This window comes from Aotus nancymaae, unplaced genomic scaffold (assembly GCF_030222135.1).
Source record: "Aotus nancymaae isolate 86718 unplaced genomic scaffold, 86718_ANA_hifiasm-v0.15.2.pri h1tg000011l, whole genome shotgun sequence".
In the NCBI taxonomy this organism is placed as follows: Eukaryota; Metazoa; Chordata; class Mammalia; order Primates; family Aotidae; genus Aotus; species Aotus nancymaae.
Genome location: NW_026988422.1, coordinates 80,919,491 through 80,944,085, shown reverse-complemented (window position 1 = coordinate 80,944,085; position 24,595 = coordinate 80,919,491).

The window sequence follows — 24,595 nt, the reverse complement described above, 5'->3', positions numbered from 1 at the left end:
CAAGAGAACATTGATGGTGACTTAAGACATAAGTCCAGCCATATTATTACCCTGTACTCTGCTCAACATCCTGCTGTGGCTCCCCATCCTGTTTAGGGTTAACCCCAGCATGGCCTACAATAAAACACGTCTTCCACTCTCTTTCCTCGCACTGACAGCTGCTTCCCATGTCCTGCATTTAAGATCCAACACTTATAGTTTGCTAAACATACTCTGCTGTGTCCCAGCCCTGTGCCTTTGTTTATGCTGTCACCTCCTCCTAGAGCACACTCACCGTCCTCTCAGTCTTCCCCACTTCAACTTTTGTTTTTTGCTATTCATTGTTCATCCTGTAGTCCAAGTATCTTCGTCTCCAGAAGTTGTTTCTTTAGTTCCTCTTTAGAGGATTTTAGTATTCTAATTTTTTCTCCATAGATGGTCTTATGCTTGTTTATATCATAACACTTATCAAACCATATTATAAAAGTCACCTTGGGACCCAGGATGGACAACAATTGCAACAATAACAATGGTCAACATTTATTCATTCACTCAGCATATATTTATTGAATACTTTATTTATGTTAAATACTGCTCCAGGCAGTGAACAAATGCATGTTCATTCAGTACCCCACACTGTGCAAAGATTGTGTATGCATTATCCTTAGAAGTATCTATCAACATCAAGGAATGCTACAAGAATGATGCCAGTATTAGGCCCAACATAGAAATGCAGAAATTGAGGCTTGGAGAAGATAGTAAACAGTTCAGCAAATAAATAAGAGAGTATATAGATATGGCTGTGTCTCCAACTGTATGTACTGTAGGCTCTCTGAGAGCAGAACTTGAGTCTCTTACTCAGCTCTTTTTCTCAAGTGTTTAATATGGTATATGGCTAGGGTGTTCCCACATCTTAGTTTGCCTAGCATAGTCATTTAAGTTAACCTGTTATTACAACATAATCATGGATGTGTCCAGGTTTTCCAATGCTTGGCTCCTAGTAATCACCATATTAATGTTAGTTAAACTGAACAGAACATGCCCAAGGTATAGGGAGAAGTTGAAATGAAGAAGTAGACCTCATCCCAACATCAGAACTCTTTCCAACTAGTTTCTCAAGGGAGTTATGAATAGACTTAATTTTCAAGCCATCAAAGAAAAGCAAACCATAGATAATCTGACTCACTTGGCTAGGAAGAGACCCTTCCCTTACCTACTTCATCATGGTCATTTTAGAGATAAAGAGTCTGGGCCGGGCATGGTGGCTCATGTCTGTAATCCCAGCAGTTTGGGAGGCTGAGGTGGGCAGATCATGAGGTCAGGAGTTCAACACCAGCCTGGTCAACATGGTGAAATCCTGTCTCTACTAAAAATACTAAAATTAGCTGGGCATGGTGGTGTGCACTGTAGTCCCAGGGGCAGAAGAATAGCCTGAACCCGGGAAGCGGAGGTTGCAGCGAGCCAAGATCGCACCACTGCACTCCAGGCTGGGAGACAGAGTGAGACTGAAAAAAAAAAAAAAAGAAAGAAAAAGAATCTGCACCCAGAAAGGTCAACTGAGTTGTGATAAACAAGGGAAAATCCATGGCTGGAATCCCATCTTGGAATCCCGTCTTCCACACCAAGCCCAAAGCTCACCCCAGCACCCATGGACTTCAGCTTGCCATCCTCCCTCATGCCTCCAGGTCTTTGTTTACATTTCTTCTTTCTGGAGCATTTTCGCGTATATTGGAAGTGTTTGATGAAGTTTAAATAATCCCACTCATTCTTTAAATTCTCACTCCTGTGGCCCAAAGGCTCAGTCCTATGCCTTCTCTGCTCCTATTTCTAAAATACACCCCTTCCTTCAGGTTTCTCAGAGATAAGAGAAAAAGTAACTCTCAGAGGCTGCTTTGTCTCTAGAAGGAAGCTCTCTCAGGTCAGAACTCACACCCCAGATGTCTCTGCACCCCACCCAAATCCTCCCACCACCCTGATACTTGGCATGAGCTATTACTGTGTTGAATCAAATAAAATATAACTCTAACTCTATTATTGTTTCAAAATTAAACATCGTATTTCAAAATTAAAGTTTTGGTCTCTGTTGATATCATGACTTTTTTCTTGTTACAGATTTGAGATTCATATTCAATACATTTATGATTCACAGACTGTTTAATTTCCATGGTTTTGTTCACAGATGTTCCCTGAATACCATCTTGGTGTCAGGCAAAGTTCTGGGTGCTGCAGGGCCTCTGTCACTCCAGTAGGAGAGTCAAGTGGGGAAGACACACCAGTCCTTAAATGATTCCATTGTGCTGTGATACTTTTCTGCCACAAAACCTGCAAATATATTACATGTTTTCAGTTACGACACTACAAATTAGGTAGTGTCCTATGTTGGAGGACTTAAGGAAGGTTTCATTGAGGAAGTGACTTTGAACCTGTTTACTGAAGGATGAGCAAAATATTTCTGTGAAAGATTAATCCCTGCAGGAACTATTTAGTCAATCTATGCAAGAAAATACTTGAGATATTTTAGTTCTTTTTTGAATGTTGCTCATTTTGTTAGTCACTAGGATCTACAAAGGCTGAAATGTTTTCCACCAGTCTACGTGACTTATCCAGTGACTTTATACCCAATTGGCCAAAAATTCCAGTTACCTTCAAGATGATAAAGTGAAGGCACTCTTCTGGGATTTTACTGCCATCATGGATGCTTGGTAATTTCCTATCTTTCATGTGGTAAAATGAAAGACCTTCCCCAACTCTCCAACCAAGGCCCAGCATCATCCCAGCCAATTGCAGTTTCTTACTAGCTGTATGGTCCAGCACAAGTCACTGACCTTTCTTGAGCATCAGGGTTTTCATCGTTAAAGTGGAATAATAAGGATGCCTACGAATTAAGTTTAGGAATTAAATGACACAGAGCACAGAAAGATCAAGAGTCACGTCCAGCACATATTCAGTGTTGTACACGTGTTAGTTATCAGGCAAATAACTATGCCCAGGACAAGTCACTGACCTTTCTTGAGCATCAAGGTTTTTGTCATTAAGGTGGAATTATAAGGATGCCTACTAAGTTTAGGCATTAAACGACACAGAGCACAGAAAGATCAAGGGTTGTGTCCAGCACATATTCAGTGTTGTGCATGTGTTAGTTATCAGGCAAATAACTATATCCATCCACACCATCACCATCTTCATCATCATCATTGTCATCACCATCATCATCATCAGTCATTATCATCATCACTGTTATCATCACCATCGTAATTGTCATCATCCTCAGTCATTATTATGTCATCATCATCATTGTCATCATCATCATCACCATCTTCTTCATCGTCCTGGTCATCATCATGACCATCATCATTGTCATCATCATCACCATCATTGCTGTCATAACCATCACCATCGTCATCTATCATCTTCAGCATCATTGCTGTCAACAGCAATAACAGCATCGTGACGACTGCAAACTGAGCACTTATACTTCAGGGGTCACGCCAAGCAATGTACACACTTCATTAATACAGGTCTCTCCAGTATTGCCCATTTGACCCACAAGGACACTGAAGCTTGAAAAAGTTAAGTCATGTTCTAAAGTAGTAAATGACACATAAAAGGCAAAGGTGTCACCTATGTCTACACAAGTCTAGTCCCTTATGCACAAGGTCTTTGGTCATCCCAGAGGCTCCATGAACCCCACTGAAATGGAAATGCCTGAACCACATTGCTCACCTCCAGTTTCACTGAGGTTTTTCCCACAGACCTCAAACTTTACATTGAGTAAATTTTGCCATTTCCTGGTGACATGATTAGGCTTTGTGTCCCCACTCAAATTTCATCTTGAATTATAATCCCCAAGTGTCAAGAGAGAGACCAGGTGGAGGTAATTGAATCATGGGGGCAGTTTCCCCCACGCTATTCTCATAATATTGAGTGAGTTCTCACAAGATCTGATGGTTTTATAAGTGTTTGGTGGTTTGGTCTGCGATCATTCTTCTTCTTACTATCTTGGAAAGAAAGTGCCTTGCTTCCCCTTCACCTTCCTCTATGATTATAAGTTTCTGAGGCCTCCCCAGCCTTGCTGAATTGTTTCAATTAAACCTCTTTCCTTTATAAAGGACCCAGTCTTGGGCAGTTCTTAATAGCAGTGTGAAGTGGATGAATACCCCTGGTGTTGGTGGGTGTCTGGCTGAGTTTTCACAGAGCCCTTAGTCAGCCTTCTGGCTTCTGGGTTGGGGAAGGAGGAGATTCAGCAACAGGACTCAGATTACAGAGAAAATTCACCAGTTTCCACAAACCTCTGGAGATAGATCTCTTATAGGTTCATGGCTGAGCCCAAAGTTGGACAAAGTCCACATGCTCAAACTCACTGGGTTACCCATGGCAGTGCAGCCTGCCAGGTGGAAAGGCCCACCATGCGCTCACCCCTCAGCAATTATAATTATTCCTTATCTATACAACCCTCCAGCTCAGATGAGGAGCTGTCACGTACGCCTCATCTCATTCAGTCCCCAGTCAGTCTGGGCTGCAACAGAAATGCTACCATCTCTACAGGAGAGGAAACCAATATACAGAGGGTTAAGCAATTTGCCCTGGGTCACTCAGCTGCTCAGTCCAAGTGCTGAGGCATGCCCATGGCTCCTCTCCCACCACAGCTGTTCTATTAGGAAGAAAGCACTGTCAGAGGCCACCTTCCCCACCTTCCTCACGAGGACTTTCTCCTTGGTGCCAGGGGACAGTGGGCCGAAACGAATCTGCACAGCTTCCAGTGCTAACAATAAGCCTTTCCTTAGGGACACTGCAAGGACTGCCTTGGCATCAGGGCCCACTCGCAGATTCTATTGCCTGAATCCAGAAAAAAAAAGATGGAAGAAATTACTGCATTGTTCTTTTGGACTCAATTGTGTCTCCCCAGAATTAATACTTTGAGAAGTCCTAACCCCCAGTCACTCAGAGTGTACCTGTCTTTGGAGATATGGACTTTAAGAAGGCAAGTAAGGTTAAATGAGGTCCTGAGGCTGCAGCTCTAACCCAATTGGACTGCTGTCCTTACAAGTAGAGAAAGAGACGAGAAGGGTGTGCGTGCACAGAGGAAGAGCCCGTGAGGTCACAGCAAGGCGAAAGCCATTTGCAAGCCAAGGTGGGAGGCCTCTGGAGAAACCAACCTGACCAGAACCTTGATCTTGGACTTTCGGCCTCCATAATTGCGAGAATATAAATTTCTGTTGTTGCAGCCATCCAATGTGTGGTATTTTGCTTTGGCAGCCCAAGCAGGCTGATACAGCAGTAAACTGCAATGTGGTTGGGAAGGCATCCACGTATGGAAGCACTGAGGGTATATTTATAGGAAGGGAGTCTTACACACAGAACCGCATGAGAAAGCCTTACATTCACAAGGCAGAGAGCCCCCATTGAGGCTCAGGGGCTCTGGGCTTAGTCTTTCTTTCCCCTTTCCCATTGATCCTAGACACAACAACAAACACACACCCGACCAGAATCTGGGGACCTTCAGTCTGTCCTGGCCAGGCCTCCCGACAGCTTATGTGTCTGTCAAACCAGCCTCCTTTCCCTGAAAAGGACACGTCGAAGCCATCTTTCAGGAGTTTTCTTCCCCTGACAGAAATCAGCAGGGTTAGAATAAACTGCATAAGTTATCAGCTCCTCAGGAAAGAACATGAAAAAGGCCCTTCTATCACTTAATGAAAAATAGCTTCTTTTTTGGACAGAACTTCATAGGCCTGCAATCAAGCCATGGCTCCCCTCTCCCTTCCCTGACGTGCCGTGCAGGCAAAGCAAGTCGGCATCTATTAATAATATTTTCTCCAGCTTCTTTCATTTTTCTGCATGTCCTACCACTGTCAGGCCCCGTGATGCAGCGGAGCCTTTATCTCGTCCGAGTCTGGCCTGTCAGGGTGATAAACAATTCTAACAAGAATCAGAATAAAGATCTTCCCAGTAGACTCTGCCGAGAGATAGAGGCTTTTCTCATTTTCTCGACGGAAAAAAAAATTTAATCTAGCGGCTCCGGCTTTTTTCAAGCGTCACATTCAAAGAGATGCAAATTTGTCAGAGCAGAGACCCCAGCTGACTCGGAGCACTGCATGAATGTCAAAGGGGGAGGCAGTGTCTTTGACATGGCTGCTGTTTTTTTGGGAGGGTGGGGGGTGAGGAGCTCTCTGCTGAATGTTAAAAAAAATAAGGTTTTGCTTTGTAGTGAATGTTTCAACAATTTTTGTAAGTTTTCTTCTGAAATAGAAAAAAAACTGCCATTGGGAAGGAAAGAAGAGGAGGCAAGGAACAAATAGGGACTGGGGTGAAAGAGGAAAGAGTCCCGGAAAACCAACTCCATTGAGATGTCAGGCTAGACTGCAATGCTCAGTGAGGGAGCAGGTGTGTGAGAGGGGGTCGGGCAGAGTAGGTGAGTGAGTTGGGATAAATGAATGAATGCGTGATTGCATTGTAGAGCTCACAGAGCTCAGTCTTTTGTTAGGTTTGGTTATTCTCCTAAGTTTGTGGAAACTATTCAGATCTTCCTCTGGATACGTCTTCCCCAATTTGCCATTGCATGAAAGCTAATGCTCTGTTCTGCTGGTTACCTGGGTTCAGAGCCCAGGACCACCAATTCAGCTTGAGAGTTAAGTGAATGAGACATGAGACCAAGTAGAAGACATTGGAAGGTTGGGGTGCTGATGGTCTAGAGAGAGACTGGGAGGTGGCCAGCACCGGCCTCCTGGAAGACTTGGAAGCTTGAGGGTGGCCCAGGGTATATCACAAGCGCCTGCCCCCCACTTGGCTCTCAAGGCCTTTGTGGAGTCTGCAGCCCTGCTGAGCAAGGCTGGGCCTTGTGTCCAGTTCCTTGGAGATGGGTCTCACAGCCTCCTCAGGCCTCTCCCTTCAGCCTACATCTCAACCTCAGGCCTCCAGAGCTCCATGGAATACTGGAATCTTCTTCAAGACTTCTATGGTTTTCTAAGTCACGAGCATCAGATGCCCAGGCTCTCATGGCCTCTTCTTCCTCTTCATTTTTTATCTTGCTGGTTTCTCCACCCCCAGCTCGCTTCTGCCTCAGAACTGTGTACCTTGGTCTTTCCTCAGAACCACTGCAGGGTTCTTCCCCAGAGCACCACTAGCACACACCATCGAGTGTAGCTGACCTGAATCCAAGGCCAAGGTTAACCGAGGGTCAGTGATGACAAAAGGGGGATGCAGTCACACTAGCAGAAGAGGCAGTGATGTAAAGTGAAATCTCAGCCATCCCTTGGGTGCCCATAACTCACTGGTCACAGGTCTGACCTTCTCTAGAGTTCACCCAATGCCTCTTAGCTGGCGGGTTCTCTGAGAGCCAGGGGTACATATGCCCAGCCCTTTTTAGTAGACAGGAGAAAAAAAGTGCCTGATCTGTTAGACAAGGAAATTAAATTCTTCTCAGACTCTCAAAGGCATCTACCTGGCCAGAGCCCTTTCATCTTTCTGGAATTGATCTATTAGGTAGTGATATTTATATGATCAGGCCCTGAATGTCTTTCCCCTCTCTAGTCCTTGCTCTTGCCATCAGGAAGTTTAGTGGAAAGTGGGTGTGTGTACATATGTATGGGTAGTTTGGGTGAGGATTAGAATAATACATGGGACAGAATGTGTATATTGAGGAGGGAAGGGCACTTGGGGTCTTTTCATTGAGACAGTGCTATGAAACGAGGATCTGTCTCAACTTCACAGAAGCACTTGGCATCCACCTTATCGTTATGCTGTCTCGCCTAGTGCCAGCCTCCTCCTAGCGCCAGCACAATATGTTGCAACAAAAAGCATTAGTTCCAGATCCAAGTGATGGCCTCCTTCAATACTGGGTGCTTGCAATAATGAGCAGCCTTAGATGTCATCCTTGCTCCCACCTCTCCTCTCTGAGACCCTGGGCACTGCATTAGACGGCTGTTGTCTTGCCAACATTTGGTTACCAGCCAGTTAAGAGAGAGAAGGCTTCAACAGCCTTAAATGATTCCATTCCAGAGAAAGGGTTCTGGCAGCATACACAGCACTTCGGAAGGGAAGGTGAGCAGAAGCCTGTGGCTTTGTGAAACAACCAATTGCTGCAGAGAGTCCACACTACATTCTGTAGCCCGAGTAAGCCCAGCATGTAGGAATTATAGACATTTTCCCTGATTTTGAGAGTGTTTGAAAAGTTAAAACTTTGCCCCCTTAGGGTTTGGGACACATGTTGACAGGTGACAGTATTGGCTGTTTGGGACCCACATTCTGCTTGGAAATGATTCATCGCAGAGTGTTTCTCAAACTGGTGGGAGGGAGTAGAAAAGTGAAGGGGGATCTGGGGCCACCCATTTAATTCAACATCTGCATGGGACAGGCTAGCACGGAGCTGGGTTCAGAAGCCTCTATCCACAAGCCATGGTTGAAGACCTCTCACTGCTAGGAGCCAAGTGTCCTTAGGAAAACTCACGGATCCTCTGATATGTCATTCCCCTTGTCAAAACAAGTAAACAGATAACAACAAAAATAACAAAACATAAGAAATCCCTGTCCTATTGGCTCACAGGATTATGGAGTTGGAAAAGATACGGAATACACTTCTCAGTCTGTGGCATGGAAGCCAGTGCAGCTGGCTTCTTTTGGTTTCCCTTCTTCTCTCTTCTCATCCTGATATTAGTTTATCCCATGGCACAACAAAAATGCCACTACCGCCCCTCTTTTCCTAGGGGAAAGTCAAATCTCTCGTTTCTGTGTTTTCAAAACATGTATATGTTTCCATATCTGTACCAAAGACTGCCACATTCTCATCGTCTCCCTTGAATTGGGTCTGAAATCACCATGGTCCCTCTCTGCAGGTCGGATGCTCCTTCAAGACTCATATATCCAACTTTTGCCCATGGAATCTTGCACAGAGGAGGGACTGAAAAAGGATCCGTGACTAAGATTAAATCACATTTGCATAGGCAAATGATAAATGTCATTACATGCAATCTCAGAAACCATATAAAGTAGTTCCCTAAACATCTCCTTATGTGACACCCTGGTCTGGAAGAGAGACAACATTAATACTTATCGACTATACCCTTAGATGAAGACTGTTCTGTGGTTATTTCATGACTATTAAGAATATCACTGAGCCCAGTTATTATTCATGTTTATTCACTATTATTCATATTTACTCAGAAAAAATGTCAGTAAGTTACCTTAAAATATCTGATGAAATTTAAGTAAAAGTCTCAGTTGCTAGTCTATCATGTGGCAAAATAATCATTCATTCAATCAATAAGTCTTTATTGTGGGCCTGCTACCATATCAGGCATTGGATTAATCACTAGGCATAAACCTGGTGAACAAAATAACACAAAGTCTGCCTGCGATGGGCTTATATATTAGTAGAAAAAGGTAATTTTAAAAATTGAAACCACAAATATCAGTAAAATAATCATGAGTTGTGCTAAATTCTACAAAGAACAAAGTAGTGGGACAGAAGAAAAGGAACAATCAAAGAAGGCCTCTCTGAGGAGATCATTAAGCTCAGCTCCAAGACTGAGAAAGAACCAAGCAACACAGAGAAGAGAAATGAATATTCTAGGCAGAGAGAATGGCGTATGAGAAGACCTTGAAATGTGAAAGAGCTTTGGTGTATTCAAGGACCAGTATGTAGACTACAGTGACTGAGGGGTGGCGAGTGATGAGGGACTAATGTGAGATGAGTTTGGAGATGTGCCCAAGAGTCAGATTGCCCAGAAGACATATGGGCAGGCCATGCTAACCGTTTGAATTGTATCTCCAATACAATGAAAAGAGACCAATGGTTCTCATCAGGGAATGGCGTGGTCCAGTGATACACTTCAAGGTCACTCTTCGTATGGTCTGCAAAACGGACAGAAGCACGAAGACAGGAATCAGGAGGCTACGGCAGTCATCTGGATAAGAGACGACGGTGATCTTCCTGAGCTAGTTGTGGTTGCATCAGACATAGAGAAAAGTGGAATCGCTTGAGAGTAATGTTGAGATTAGGACTGACAGAATTTGTTGATAGACTGGATTTGAGAAGTCAAAGAATTGAAAGAATTGTGGCAACTCCCAGGTCTTCATCTAAGACGTTGGATGAATGGTACTTCATTTATTAAGTTGAGACAGACCAGAGAACAGGTTTCACAGATGAAGAATCAAGTTCCACTTTAATAAGTTAAGGTTAGATAAGTTACCTTAAGATTTTTCCTCGCTGCATTCTCAATGCCCAGAAGAGTACCAAACACGTAATAAATAATGAGTGCATACTTATTGAATGAAATAAGAAGGTCTGTGAGATTCCAAGTAAGCATTTGGATACATCAGCCTAAAGTTCATATTAGCGATACAAATTGAGACTCCATGGGCTTATCAATGTTAATAAGCCAAGAGGCCGGGTGTGGTGGCTCACACCTGTAATCCCAGCACTTTGGGAGGCCGAGGTAGGCCAATCACAAGGTCAAGAGATTGAGATCATCCTGACCAACATGGTGAAACTCCGTCTCTACTAAAAATATAAAAATTAACTGGGCATGGTGGTGCATGCCTGTAGTCCCAACTACTTGGGAGGCTGAGGCAAGAGAATTGCTTGAACCCAGGAGGTGGAGATTGCAGTGAGCCGAGATTGCACCACTGCACTCCAGCCTGGTGCCTGGCAACAGAGTGAGACTCTGTCTCAAAAAAAATAAAAAATAAAAAATAAAAAATTAATAAGCCAAGAGCGTAGGATGAAGGAATAGGGAAAGGGCATAGAGAGAGAAGGGGTTGAAGACCTGAGCAGCACCACCTTTAAGATAGCAGATAAAAGAGAAGGACTCAGAGAAGTATCCTGATGTGCAGAAACCACGGTGACAAAGGAGGGTGACAGTAGCCTGTGATAGCAGGAAGTCAGGAGGGGAGGGTGTTTTATGATCAGCCATGCCTATTGGCTCTGAAAAGTCTGACAAACCTGGTATCACCCACCAAACATAAACTCTTAAATCAAACATTAGAATCAAGTGAACTCATTTTTTCTGAACATTCTTTTGGTTTTACCATATGCTCATTATCACAAATAGTAAAAGGACTAATAATCCATGAATGGCAACTCAGGAAAAAAGATTAATGATTCATGAAAAAGATTCACTTGTAGTAACAATAATACTCATCGCTAATTCCTTGGGTGATGTAGGGAAATTTGTGTAGAATCAAAAGCCAGGCAGATCAGAGATCAAGTCTTAAACTGGCCTCTTTCAGGTCTCTGTGCTTGGGCTGGTAAATAGCTGGTAAATATCAGACTTCTTGTCCATTGAATTTGATTATAAAAATAATACTTCACTTTCTTATTCGCAGAATATGTGTAAAAATAAAACATGCCAGAGTATGTGATAAGTTTCTTAAATTTGGAAAATACACTGCAAATATTAAGGGTCACTTACGATCATAGGAAGCATTCCATCCTCACTTCTTCATTCACGTGTACGATACCTTGGAACTCTGAGTTTAGTGCAGTAACAGGACAAGGAGTAAGGCATAGTAATTTCCTTGAAGTGGCCCACATTCTGGCTGTACTATCTTCATTCTGTTAATTTTACAACCTAAAGGGAGCATTCTAGGTTTTTGGAAAATGCATGCAGTAAGAAAAGTGGCAATATGACACAAAGCTAACATTAAATTCTATCTAAAATGTCTCATGCAATTGAGATCGCAACTCACTAAGAACCCTCTCTTGATAAAATAAATGCTTCATCTGTTTTCTCACAATGCTTTGCTTATTATTCTAGGCTAGCTCATCGTTTCAGAGACTTTGCCCATTCTCAGTTAGAACATGATTGCTCTTATGACAAGATCTGTGTCTTGATAAGAGTCTGGCATGGTGTTCTCTAAATATTTTGTATATTGAATGGAATTTCAAAAAGCAGAAGATTTGGAGGCTAATCTGGAGGTTTAAGTTGAAGGGGAAGAAAAAGACATTTCCAAAGGCCCTTATAAGCTTGATAAAACTCACAGGGTGGAGGTTAGTAAAAGACCTAAGAGTAATTAGGACATTAAAAGCTGCTAAAGAATCTTGATTGATGGGAAAGATTAATTTTCCCAAAGGTAAAGTTTAGTGGAAAAAACAGACCAAGCCTGCCTTTTTAAGTTCGCTGTCTACTTACGTAGGTCAAGGATGGACTCTCAGCCACCACCCTGGATGTGGTGAGCACACCATGCCTCAGGTAGACACAGTGAGCCAGGCTGTGACCATAAGCACCTCCGCATCCACCTTTCACTACTGGGGATGGGGCACAGCCCACAAAGACTTCCCTCTGAAGGTGCTGGAGGATGTGCCAGATGTGAGATTTGGAAAGACCACTTTCAAAGACAAGAGGCCTGGGAGGGCTTCAGGCAAGATCCTCAGCATTGGCTCTTGCCTAACAAAGTTGTTTCCAGACAACATATGACTTTAAGAAAAGACTGTCCAGATGACTGTAGTCATCTGAACCTCTGCCACCCAGAACTGGGGCATCACCAGATTCCTAGGTTAGGAATCAGGGAAGTCTTGACTCTTGGCAGAGAAGCTCCTACCTGGAGCTCCCAGACCATCCTGCTGCCCATGATGTAAAGAGCTGTGCTGTTCTCCAGAAAACCTCTCTTCCCTGCCGGCAAGATGCATCCAGGCCAATGATTCCTCTTACCCTGGGCTCTCAAGAGGTAAGACCATGGCTCCAAATCTTTGGTGAGCATACAATTCACTTGTTCTTCTAACATTAAAAACTTAGATGCTTGGGTCTCAGCTCCAACAGGTCTGCAAAGAGTCCTTGGAATATACAGCATAGGTAATTTTGACCCTGAGCCTTTGGGGTGGCACTTTGAGCAGCACAGGGGTGATGTGCGGGGCAGTGGCTAAGAACTCAAACTCTCAAGCCTAAGTCTGAGATCCTATTCTTTGTGATACTTGCTGAACGACCTTGACCAGCCATTTAAATTCTGCACATTTTGATGCCCATGTCTATAACAATGGAAATAATTGCAGCATCTACTTCTTAAACCTTTGGTGAGAATAAAATACAATAACCCAGGCAAAGTATATATCCCAGTGTGTAGTATATAGTAGGTAGAAACAAATGGTCATTGTTAAAATTGCATCTTCAAACAAATAAAGCAGAAGCAACTGAAATAGCATCTTGTCTAGAAAGCCTGCCCCTGCCACTTGATTCAGAGAGTATTTTTATTCTTATTTTTGCATAGCTGACTTCATTATAAATAGGCTGTCCTCCCACAGGATCTATTAACTGGGATAATGCACTGTGGTGCTACTGTGTGTTTGGTGGTACTGTAGTATCTGCAGTTGCAATATCACCAGCACCCTTAGATCAGCTGCAAGGTAAATGCTAAGAGTTCCAACATTCAATCACCAATACAATCCCAACTCACGAGGACAAAGGTGAGCAAGAGACTTTCCCTATCACCAACTCCATCTCACATTCAGGGCTCAATGACAAATTCCTGTAGTCACTCATTCAACAAGGATGAATTGACCTCTCCCATGAATCAGGTTCTGTGTATCAACAACAACAAATTTTAAAAAGTGGTCTTGAATAGCAGTAAGAAAGAGTGAGAGTAGCTTTCCCTCTTTGTTACTGTGCAATTTCCTGGGGGATAGAAGAAAAGTCAATGGATAGTTGGATTATTTTTGTGGTTTTTGTGAAATGTCACCTCATTACATTGAAAGAAAAAAAATGCTATTTTCTTAATTGTATGTTAGGTGAAGACTTTTGTCCTTTTTGATGTGAGGGAGAAAAGTAGAATGGTGATTCCAAGCTATTGAAAGAACTTTTGTGATAAGTTCAAGATGGCAGGCTGAACAGGTGGCTATTCTACTGCTCATGAAAAATATTATAAATCACCAGGGAATATGTTTCAAAGAAGGCAAGAAAACAGAATGAGTTTGTGAAAACAATCAAAAGTGCCATTAGCAGACTAGAAATGTTGAGGAATCTCTGATTGTGCTTTTTAACTCCCTGTACCTGCTTTCAATCACATCAGGAAGCAAAAGGCGCGCACACACAAACACACACACGCATGCACGCGCTCATGTTCACAGAGGCAGAAGCACTTCAGGAGAACTCCAAGCATGGAGTCAGCAGATACAGAAATGGGTGGAAATTCATAAGCGGAAATACAAGAATACTGTTCCAGGCAGAGGAGATGAGGAAGACTGAAGCCCTGAAACAGGTAAGGCCAGGCACGTTTGGAAAAGTAATGGGGGATCTGAATTGATTCATGTATAAGACACTCCAAGTTCAGTTTGTCCACTTACACTGTAAAATCGTATTCTGAATTTCTGGTGTGGCACTCATAGCCCTCCACACTCTGTCCCCAAGATTCCCTTCACATGTGGTTCATCGATGTATTTCCCCAAATACCTTTAAGATTCCAAACGTACTACACTACTGGTAGTACATGCTCAGAAAACAGTCCATGAACTCTGGACTCACACTGTGTCCCCTTTGGGAGTTCTGCTCCTCCTACGTCTATCTTTGAATGGCTCCTCTTTCAAGTCCCATCTAAATACCACCCTCTTCCAAAAGCTGGCTTTCATATCCTCTGTAAAAAACTCATCCTTTCTTTCTGCCAACCTGACACTGTGCCTCTATTCTGAAGGTCTGTTTAGCAGCACAATTTTCTTGCCCTTTCCTTTGTTCTTCAAGGACATGGTGAACATCTTGAGAAAGAAGGAATGCATCCCTCTCAGCATAGTGCACATAGTAGAAGCAAATAAAACAGCATCTGTAATGCAACAGCTACTTGGTATGTACTTGTGGGATAAATGACTAAACATTTGCTAATAGACTGTGTGTGAGATGCTTTTTGTGAAAGATACAGGCTAGAGTCTTCTCAAGAAAGGCCTTGAGTGCCATGGTGAGAAGTGTTTGATTAATTTAACAAGCAAGGGGGAACTATGGCAAATCTAACAGTTGAAAAATTCAAGAGCAGTCAGAATAGAAACAGCGGAGCCCCTAAAATAGGTGCTTTGCGAAAATCTACCCACATGGTGAATTTCTAGTGAGAATGAGATTTCAGAAGGTGGACCTGGGTTAAGTATTTGTTCCTACATAAAAGTTGAAAAAGGAAAAAAAAAAAAAACTCTGCAAGCACAAATACAAAATCTAGCAAAGCTGGCAGGGAATAGAACTTGAAACATGGCTGTTTTGATGGCTGCATGGAAAGCCAACTGCAAGAACAAACTCATTTAACAATATGGTCCTTGTTAGGTACACAGTTTTAATTAAATAGGGAGACAAAGTGTAATGCAAGCTTGTTAAAGGTAGGCATGCCATGAGAGAGGCTTCTGATCAGGATCTGGGCTTGTTTATGGCATTCTTGTCAATATAATTGTCATTTCAGTGCTGTGCTTATTTTTAAACCCAAGCTTTGTTTTGCATTATGGGCAAGAGAAATATTTGTTTTCAGCCAGGTTTCTATATGAAATGTTCATTCAAAATTCTAAATATCGTGAGTAAATTTCTCTCCTTGAGAATCGGCACCATTTGGGACTTGTAGGCATAGTTTGAAAGTAAAGGAACAGGCCAAAAGAGATGTTCAGAATGACCCATTTATGTAAAGGATGTCTTAGAAAATAAAACCCAGGGTGGGGAGGGATTGGGATTGCCTTCACAGGAATGAGTTTTGCAGAGGCAACATCAGGTAAAGAAAGCAGAAGATGTGAGTCTCGGCCCGGGCTCTATTCTTCTGCATGTGCTCTTTGGGAAACTCACCTGTTGAGTCTCAGTAACACACACTGATGACATCTCCACCATGGGTGCAATGATTCCTCACCAGCCAAAACCCCAGAGCTGTTCTAAGGAGCAGCACGGAAATGCGTATGTAATGGCCTTGGAAACTGTGGAGAGAGATAATGCTTTTCCTCCCGGCTCTCAGGAATAGTCTACTTCAGGGTTCTGCCCTTCATCACAAAGGTCATTGAGGTTCCTTTGTATTGATCTATTTTGCATTGTCATGAAGAAATGCCTGGAACCGGGTAATTTATAAATAAAAGACGTTTATTTGGCTCACAGTTTTGTGGGCTATACAAGCATAGCGTCAGTATCTGCTCAACTTCTGGTGAGGCCTCAGGAAGCTTACAATCATGGTGGAAAGTGAAGGGGAGCTGGCTTGTCACATGGTGAGAGAGGATGCAGGAGAGGTGGGAGAGGTACCACACTCTTTTACGCAAACTGATCTGTCATGAACTGATAGAGCAAGACCTCACTCACTACTGCAAGAATGAAACCAAGCCATTCATGTGGGATCTGTCCCCACAATCCAAACACCTCCTGCCAGGCCCTACCTCCAACACTGAGGATCACATTTAAAGATGAGATTTGAAGCAGTTAAACATCCAAACTGTATCACCCTCTTATACAGATGACGTGCTTAAACCTCTAAGAGGTCCTGTGTCAGATCTTGCTCAGGGAAGGATGCACAGATGGTAGAGGTCAGAAGAGAGGGCCCAGATGGCTTTCTCCTGATGCTCACCCCACTCCTCCATGCTGTCTCTGTTGCCGCCTTCTGCCTCTCCAGCAAACCCAGGGGACACGGAACTAAGAATGAGATAAATGACTTGAATGACTGCAGGCACATGCTACCCTACCCTTTTTATGATGGAATCTTGTGTCACTTGTCTCAAAAAAACAAAAAGGCCCCTATAGCTTTTCTAGGATGTTAGACTTACAGTCAATGATGAGCTTCATGTCTCTGAAAAGTTCTACTGTCACCTGAGTATAAATGTGAGGCACAAGAATACCATCTTTTGCTTTCTTTCCTTTTTCCATCCTTTTCTCTCTTCCCTCTTTTTTCCCTCTTTCCCTTCCTCCTTCCTTCCTCTCTCTTTCCTTCCTTTCCTTTCTCCTTCCTTTTCCTCCTTTTTCCCTCCCTTCCTTCTAGTCTACAGCTCTTCACTGAGCACCTTTTTGGACCTCCAGGTTCCATGGTGCTGTACATCTCTGCATTCCTTCTCCATGGGATCCCCAGGGCCCCTCACCTCCAGAGCCTGGCTTTCCTCTCATGTTCCCCTGTGCTTCACACCTGCCCTGCTCCGTGTGCTGTGACTTGTGTACCTGTTATGTGTCCTTACCACAGGACCTTGCTTGCTCCTTCCTTTCCCCCATCTGGTCCAAATCCGGCATCTCCAGACAAATAGTACCTAGGATGGGTCCTTGCTTTATAAAGTCACAAAACAAAGCCACCTCTATTTCAGTACTTGAAAGTATGTAGCTTACAAGTAAGAGAATGGTCTCAGGATTCAGACCAAATTCTGGTTTGGTCACTTACTAGCTAGCCAGGTGCATTAATTATCCTTCTGCATTTCAGAGTGGTCTTTGTAAAGTTGCTCTGAGGATTAAAGATTGTTACACCCCTCAGAGTTCCCAGCAAATAGAAACAGACAGAAAGTAGCATTACTAGGAAGAGAGCAGAGGAAGAAGAGAGCAGAGGGAATGTGAGCAATGCCATCCACTAGTAGCCAAGGCAGGCGCTGCAGAAGCCACTGAGGGAGGAAGCCTCGGAGCAGGAGAGTAGAGAGAGGAATGGTGGGAACATGAGTGCAATGGGGATTAGCTGCCTGTGTAGTGAAGATCCTGCTTTGCAAGCTCAGACCTTTCAAGTAGTAGATGGGATGCTTAGAGCAAGTCATGTAACTCCTGCAGTCTTGTGTCTTCCCTCCTCATCTCAGCCCTGCAGGCCGCATGGGGTGGGCAGGAGCTGGCTGGGGGTGGAGGGTGGCAAGGACCTTGCCAGCTCAGAAGTGCTGTGCCCATTCCTGCTCACCATGCACCTCCTCAGGTTGCCAGTTCTTGTTGCCCTTATTTCCTTTCGTTCTTCTCTCTTTCTTCTAAGGACTTTTCTCTTCTATTCAAGCCTCTGGTAGAAGCCTCTGCTTCCAGCTTCCTCCAGTAGAGTTTGCTGAGGCATAACTGGCTAACACACAGCGCAAGAGAGTGAGATCCAGGGTGCAACATGGGTTTCCTAAAACCAGAGTGGCCTGGAATTGGGTGAATGGGAGTGATGAGAAGAGAAATGCGGGTAAAAGGGAATTAAGAGTATTTGTTTATCACAAATTATGTTACCCTTGCAGCCTATGTGAGAAGGGCAAAGTGGGGGCTTCTGGCACCAAGCCTCCCCGATCCTGGAGATGAAGTTAGCCACAGCCACCCTTTCCGCAGGAAGGAGAAACAGAATCCGCAAACGCTCTGATGATGTGCTTCTCTGCTGGAGCAAGGAGAAGGAATTCTTTACCTCCAAATGCTTCAAGCAATTGTATTTTCCTAGTATTATCAGCCACGGTTATGAGCAGTATTAACTTTTATTTTAAAACTCGGCATGCATTAGAGAATTGCTCTTACTTGGTAACGGCTCTGCCTCACTCGGCCATGAATTGCAATTAAACTTCATGAGAAGTTTCATTTTGATACAGCGTCCCCCTTCCAAGTGCCCCTTGTAAATGAGTTTCTAAACCTGCAGTCGGTGTCCATTAACTGGGAGTGTGGGGAAGAGCTGTCTATGATTAATAAAAATAACAGCTTGCCTAACAGCATACCTTAATGTGCGCTGCATTTTACAATATTTCAATTAATCACAGATTAGTAGATATAAAAGGGTCGAGGACCTCACAGATCACCTACATCACTGTTTTCTCCCCACTCCAGAATCAGAAAATCAGCACCCAGAGAGGGTGAGGAGTAAGTACCTAAAGGATTAGGGCATAAATCATCAGCAACAGAGACCAGCCAGAGCCAAAGCTGAGATGCAGGAGGATCAAGAACGTGTCGGTGGAAACTTTCCCAGGCCCTCTCACTTGGATTCTCCTTCAGCCTCAATGTTCTGCCCTGATCAAAACTCAATCCAGTCCTGATGAAAGCAGAACACATATCACCACTTTGGCCCCTGTGAGTGATGTTCAAAGCTTTCACAGCACAAGCCCCCATGTCTGAGACGGTTGAAATTACCACTGGATACTATTCAAGTAAGATTCTGCCTTTCAGGACAAATGAGCTCCAGGCTTCATCTCCACACCTTACTCTCTGATTCCTTAGTGACGCTGGGACAACTTGGCTTGCTCTAGGGATTTGCCATATCAGGATCAATCGGTCAAAATTAAAATCTTATTTTGAGCTTAACTGTGGCCTAGACTGCTGGGCTCTACTGACGACCTGCCTTGGAAGAAGTTTCCACCACTCCTGTAGACTATGTTGGACCTGTGTGCAAAGCCTCTAGAGCGAGGACAGTCCTAGTAGCTTCTGTCCTGTCTCTGATTTCTTGGTCATCTCTCCCCATAGAGCACAAATGCACAGCACCTGTCATACCTCAAGGCATCCCAACCTGAGCTATGGCATCAACACTTACTTACTGTGCCTGAATAGAGGCTTACAATTCATACCGAGTTTGGGAACCCACCTGATTTGGAAGTGGCGACAATGCTACGTGCTCAGCCACCATGTCGTGTCTTCTTTCTGTGCCCACAATCCTTCCCAGCCTCCTTTGTGGTCAGGCCATGGCCTGCCCTAACTGCAGCTAGTGGAACATCAGCACAAGTGATATGCATCTCCTCAAAATAAAGCAGTTAAGAGTCTGTGCATATTCTTTTCCTCTGTTGGGGCTTTGGAAGCCAATTATTAAGAGGATTGTATCGCGGTCGGGCGCGGTGGCTCACGCCTGTAATCCCAGCACTTTGGGAGGCCGAGGTGGGCGGATCATGAGGTCAAGAGATCGAGACCATCCTGGCCAACATGGTGAAACCTGTCTCTACTAAAAATACAAAAATTAGCTGGGAGTGGTGGCATGCACCTGTGGTCCCAGCTACTTGGGAGGCTGAGGCGGAAGAATCGCTTGAACCCAGGAGGCGCAGGTTGCAGTGAACCAAGATTGTACCACTGCACTCCAGCCTGGCGACAGAGCAAGACTCCCTCTCAAAAAAAAGAGGATTGTATCCCAAGATGGAGAGAGACTGGTTCCCTGAGTCGCTAAATAGAGAAGAGCCCCCACCAACCCTCATCACATTTTGCACAAGGAAGAAATAAGCTTCTGTTGTGCCAACCCACTCAGATATTGTGCTTTGTTACCTCAGCACAGCCTAACCCATCCTGACTAATGCACAGCATAGCCTCTGCCCACCTTTTCACTGACTTTTTTCCTTGTGTTCTATTCTCAGTTTCCTTCTTTTCACATTCTCCCTAGACACTCTGTAGTTCCACATCCCCAGCCTCTGCCAATGGAAACACACGAATCCAGATCACCAATGTGCTTTCTGTTTTTGAGCTTCACACATCTCCATTTAACTGCTTCCTGGTCAGTTCCATCTGGGTGTCTGTTAAGAACCTAATGTCAATTTATCTAAAACTAAACTGGCCATTTTCCTCTAACCATTCCTTTTTCTGTCTGATGAATCTATTGGTGACACCTACCGTTCCATAAACAAAGACCTGGACGTTATTGTCCCTTCTTCCCTGTCTTCCTCATGGCATTAAATCCTGCAAGTTCTGTCTCCAGTATAGTCCTTGGAAGTGAAGTCCCCTTCACTTCTTTCCAACTCCATTGTCATTCTCTCATATTTACTTCATCTCTTACCTGAATTCCATTAACAGCCCTATGATTAGTTCCCATTCTTTCTCTTTCTTCAAGTCATAAGTTTCAGCAGACAGATCTTGGACAAAGAATCTTACCCATTCCCCTAATTAAAGTTTCTTTGGTTCTCCCTTTTACCCTTAAACTCCTTGGCAGTCATTAAGGCACTTGTGACGGGACCTCAATTCCTAGCACAGAGCCTCAGACCGTGGCCTCTGAAATCAGATTCCTTAGTACCGAGGCAGGCCTCATCTGGGAAAATCACTGAACCTATAGGATTCTCACTGTTCCAACTACTGAGGACAATGAATAATGCTTATTTTATTGCGCTGATGTGAAGATTGAATCAGATAATTTATAGTCGCATAATTGACAATATTGCTCAAAACATTAGAGCTGTTATAAATAATGATTAATCATGAAAAGAACTACTAGATATTCACCACTCCCCATGTGTCAGCAACTGCGCTAAACAGTTAACACCCATGACATCTTATTTAATTTTTGCAATACCCTATTTTGCCTGAGATATAGAGAGATTAAAATACTTCTCTGAGAAAACACCAGTGGTAGGTTGCAGAGTTGGGTTCTAAACCCAGGTCTATCTGATAAGATATTTAGTGCTCTTTTAACTCTGCCCAAAGTGTGATTAGAGGTACAAATGAACAAGACCACTTGATGTCCAGAAATAAAGAAATGGCTTTAAAAGATACTGGGTCATTTATACAACATTATAGTACAGGGTTTTCACCTTACACACCTCCCCAAGGCATATTTGCATAGAATGAAATGTAGATATATGGTAAATGGAGCCTCCTGGTATACTACTCAACCACTAAAAATCACACGTGATTTTTATATATACTATATATAGTACATAGTGTATATATATACATATGTATATAATGACTTTATGATAATGTTTAAAAAGCATATGTCATAGCATGGCATAGTGATTTAGGGAGTAGCTTTTAGGAATAAGATTCCTTGGTCTGAGTCACTGTTTTACAACATTCTGATTATGTGACCTTGAGAAAATTGCTTAACAGCTAAAAATAGGGAAAATAATAAAAACCCATCCTATAGGGTTGTTTTGACTATGAAGCAAGGCAATTTGTGCACAGAGCTTAAAAATTTCCTGATCAATTGCGCTCAGATGTTACTATCTCATTCTCATTAATTATCAACCTTGTTATTGTTGCAAGCGATAAAAAGATCATGAAACAAAGTTGTATTTCCTTTCTATGCTTACCTATATCAAAAAAACTCAGACACAGATAAGACTGGAAGAAAATATGCTTATGTGTTAACATAAGCATAACAATGGATCTCTCTGATTTGTTTAAGACTAATTTTTCTTCTTTTTATTTCTGCATTTTTCAAATTTTTGATGATTAATGTGGGCCACTTTTAAAAGGAAAAAAAAACACACACTTTTCTGTAGCTTTAGATATAGAATTTTGTCTTCTCCCCTCAGTGATTTTTTTTTCAAAGAATCATCTTTGGTCATTAAATTCACTTAAAAGCCCTGATCCATTTTTGATCATCTGAAATATAGTGACAGGCACCAAAATCAATCCCTACATTCGAGGTTTGCAAAGAGCGTAAATTATTTGAGAAGTCATGTCAGGTAGAGTTTATTCCAAGGTTTGCTTGCAAATTTTAATCAGAAAACACAGAAGGTATATGCAGCTTAGATTGAAATATCCCTTCACCTTGTATCCGGAACCAGGTTGACTTACTGTTTGCTGGCTGATAGGACTGGCAGAAGTTACAGCTTGTATGATAGAGGCAGCCTGGGCAGGAACTGAGGGAAACACATAAAGAAACATTTATTTAAAAAAAGTAAATCAACCATAAAGATCCTCCCAGCAGACCTGAGAGATGGAAGCCTCTCTCTCATTTTCTCCTTGGCAAAATTTAATCTATCGCTGGGGTTTTTCAAGCGTCATATTCAAAGAGATGCAAATTCGTCAGAGCTGAGACCCCAGCTGACTTTTAGCACCTTGTGAATGTCAAAGGGGCTTAAAGGTTGAAGTGACTTACCTCCTTCCATCCCAACTAATTCAAATACATATGTGTGTATATGTGTGTGTATGTGTGTGTGTCTCTCTCTATATTTACATACATAAATTTTTTAAGGAGAAAGATTAAAACAGAGCACACATCTACCTATGTGTTCAGTGCCTTCTTTGTGTGGATGTATTCGCAGCAAATCTGAAATTTAAACAGAATATATCATACTGAGACACAAAAGTTCAATTGAGAAATCCACAGTCTATCACTAAATCGCAGGGCTAGAGAGTGTTTGTGTGTGTGTGTGTGTGTGTGTGTGTGTGTGTTTGCTTTGTTTTGATTTTTTTAATAGCCGTCATTTTTATCTACTGACTTCTTCACAATCTATTTCGATTAACTGGTTAGGGGTGACTATTAACTCATGAGTGATCTCTGCCTACCACATAGTTCACTGCACACAATTCCCGTAAGTGATATGAGTAATGTCTTTACACCAAAAATAAGAGGTTTTAATGAACGTTTTGTACACAGATGTGGTTTTTACAGGAGAGTTCTGCCTGCAAGGAGATCGGCAAGATTGTTCTAAGGTGGGGTTCCCCTCTATCCTGGCACAAACGGAGGCTCAATCTATTCACGGAAATTCTGTACTTGGAGTCCAAAGAGAAAAATGATGTTAAGTTTCTCGCTGCATAACAAAAGCTCTAGATTAAGTATTAGTGATTTAGAGCTGCTGTCATATATACAGAATTTGAAAATCATTTTGCTTTCAATTCAACAAGCATGTATTGAATTCCCACTAAGTGTTGGGACCTGAGGACACAAATATGACTTAAACTCAATGTCTGCTATTTAGGATAATGTATGTTTACAGGGGAGTGTATCAGTCACCTATAGCCATAATAATGCTGTCTAATAAACAATAATACCTCAGTAATATAAAACAAGAAGAAATGATTGTTCCTGAACCTCGGCGGGAGGGCTGGCTTGTTTGCTCTGCTCATCTCACCTGGCCTTGCTTATGTGTCTGAAAGTTCACAAAAGTTATTGGCGGTAGGGGAAATGGGACGAGTGGGCTCTGGTCTCATTTTTCAGGGGGCTAGCCTGGGCGTGTTCTCATGGCGACGGCAGAGACTCAAGAAGCAGAGCAAGCCCAATAGCACCAGCGCTTTGCAAACTTCTGTTTGTGTCACATCTGCTAACATGTTATTTGTCAAGGGTGACCTTGCCCGGCGTAAGTTAGAGTGGGAAGGTGTTTCAAAGTTACATAGCAAAGGGTGTGGGCACAGGCAGGGGTGAGGATGGGAGCTGTTTCTGCAATTTGCCTTTCAGGGACAGATAAGATACATACCATCATTTTATAAACATGTGTAATGGAAGAGCAGGCAAAGCCCCCTGGGGTGTTGAGGACAAAGCTGTGCACTCTGGGAACTGCAAAAAAGGGCTTTCTAGGAAGGATAATGTCTCCAGAATTTGGAGGTTGATCAGGGAGTTCATCAGAGAGATCGGGGAGGCAGGTGTTATAGGCTGTGGTAAGACAGCCAAACCAGGAAGGCATACAGTAATGCCCACTACATTGCAGGAGTGCACAGAGCGAGGTGATGGGAGAGATGGAAGGTGCTAGATGAGACTGAGAGGGGAGGTGCTTTCTGATGTTAGAAGATGGAAGACATCGTGTGCCACTTCTGCAGATCTTAGGCTTCATGCGGAAAATAATGAATGCATGAGACTACGCTGATAAAACCCACTTTATCAACATGTATACATGTAGGCCCGCAAGACGGCAGAAGAAACAACCCATGTGTCTTCCTGTTGCAGCAAGAGATTCCGTAACTGATCTAGTAGAAATGCAGGCAAGTCAAATGATAGGTACCGGAGCCTGGGAAGGGTACGTGGGTCGGGGAGTGGGGGAGATGAAGAAGTTGGTTAATGGGTACGAACATGCAGTTAGATAGAAGAAATATGTTCTAATATTCGATAACAGAGTAGGATAACTATGGTAAACAATAATGTATTGTATATTTCAAAATAG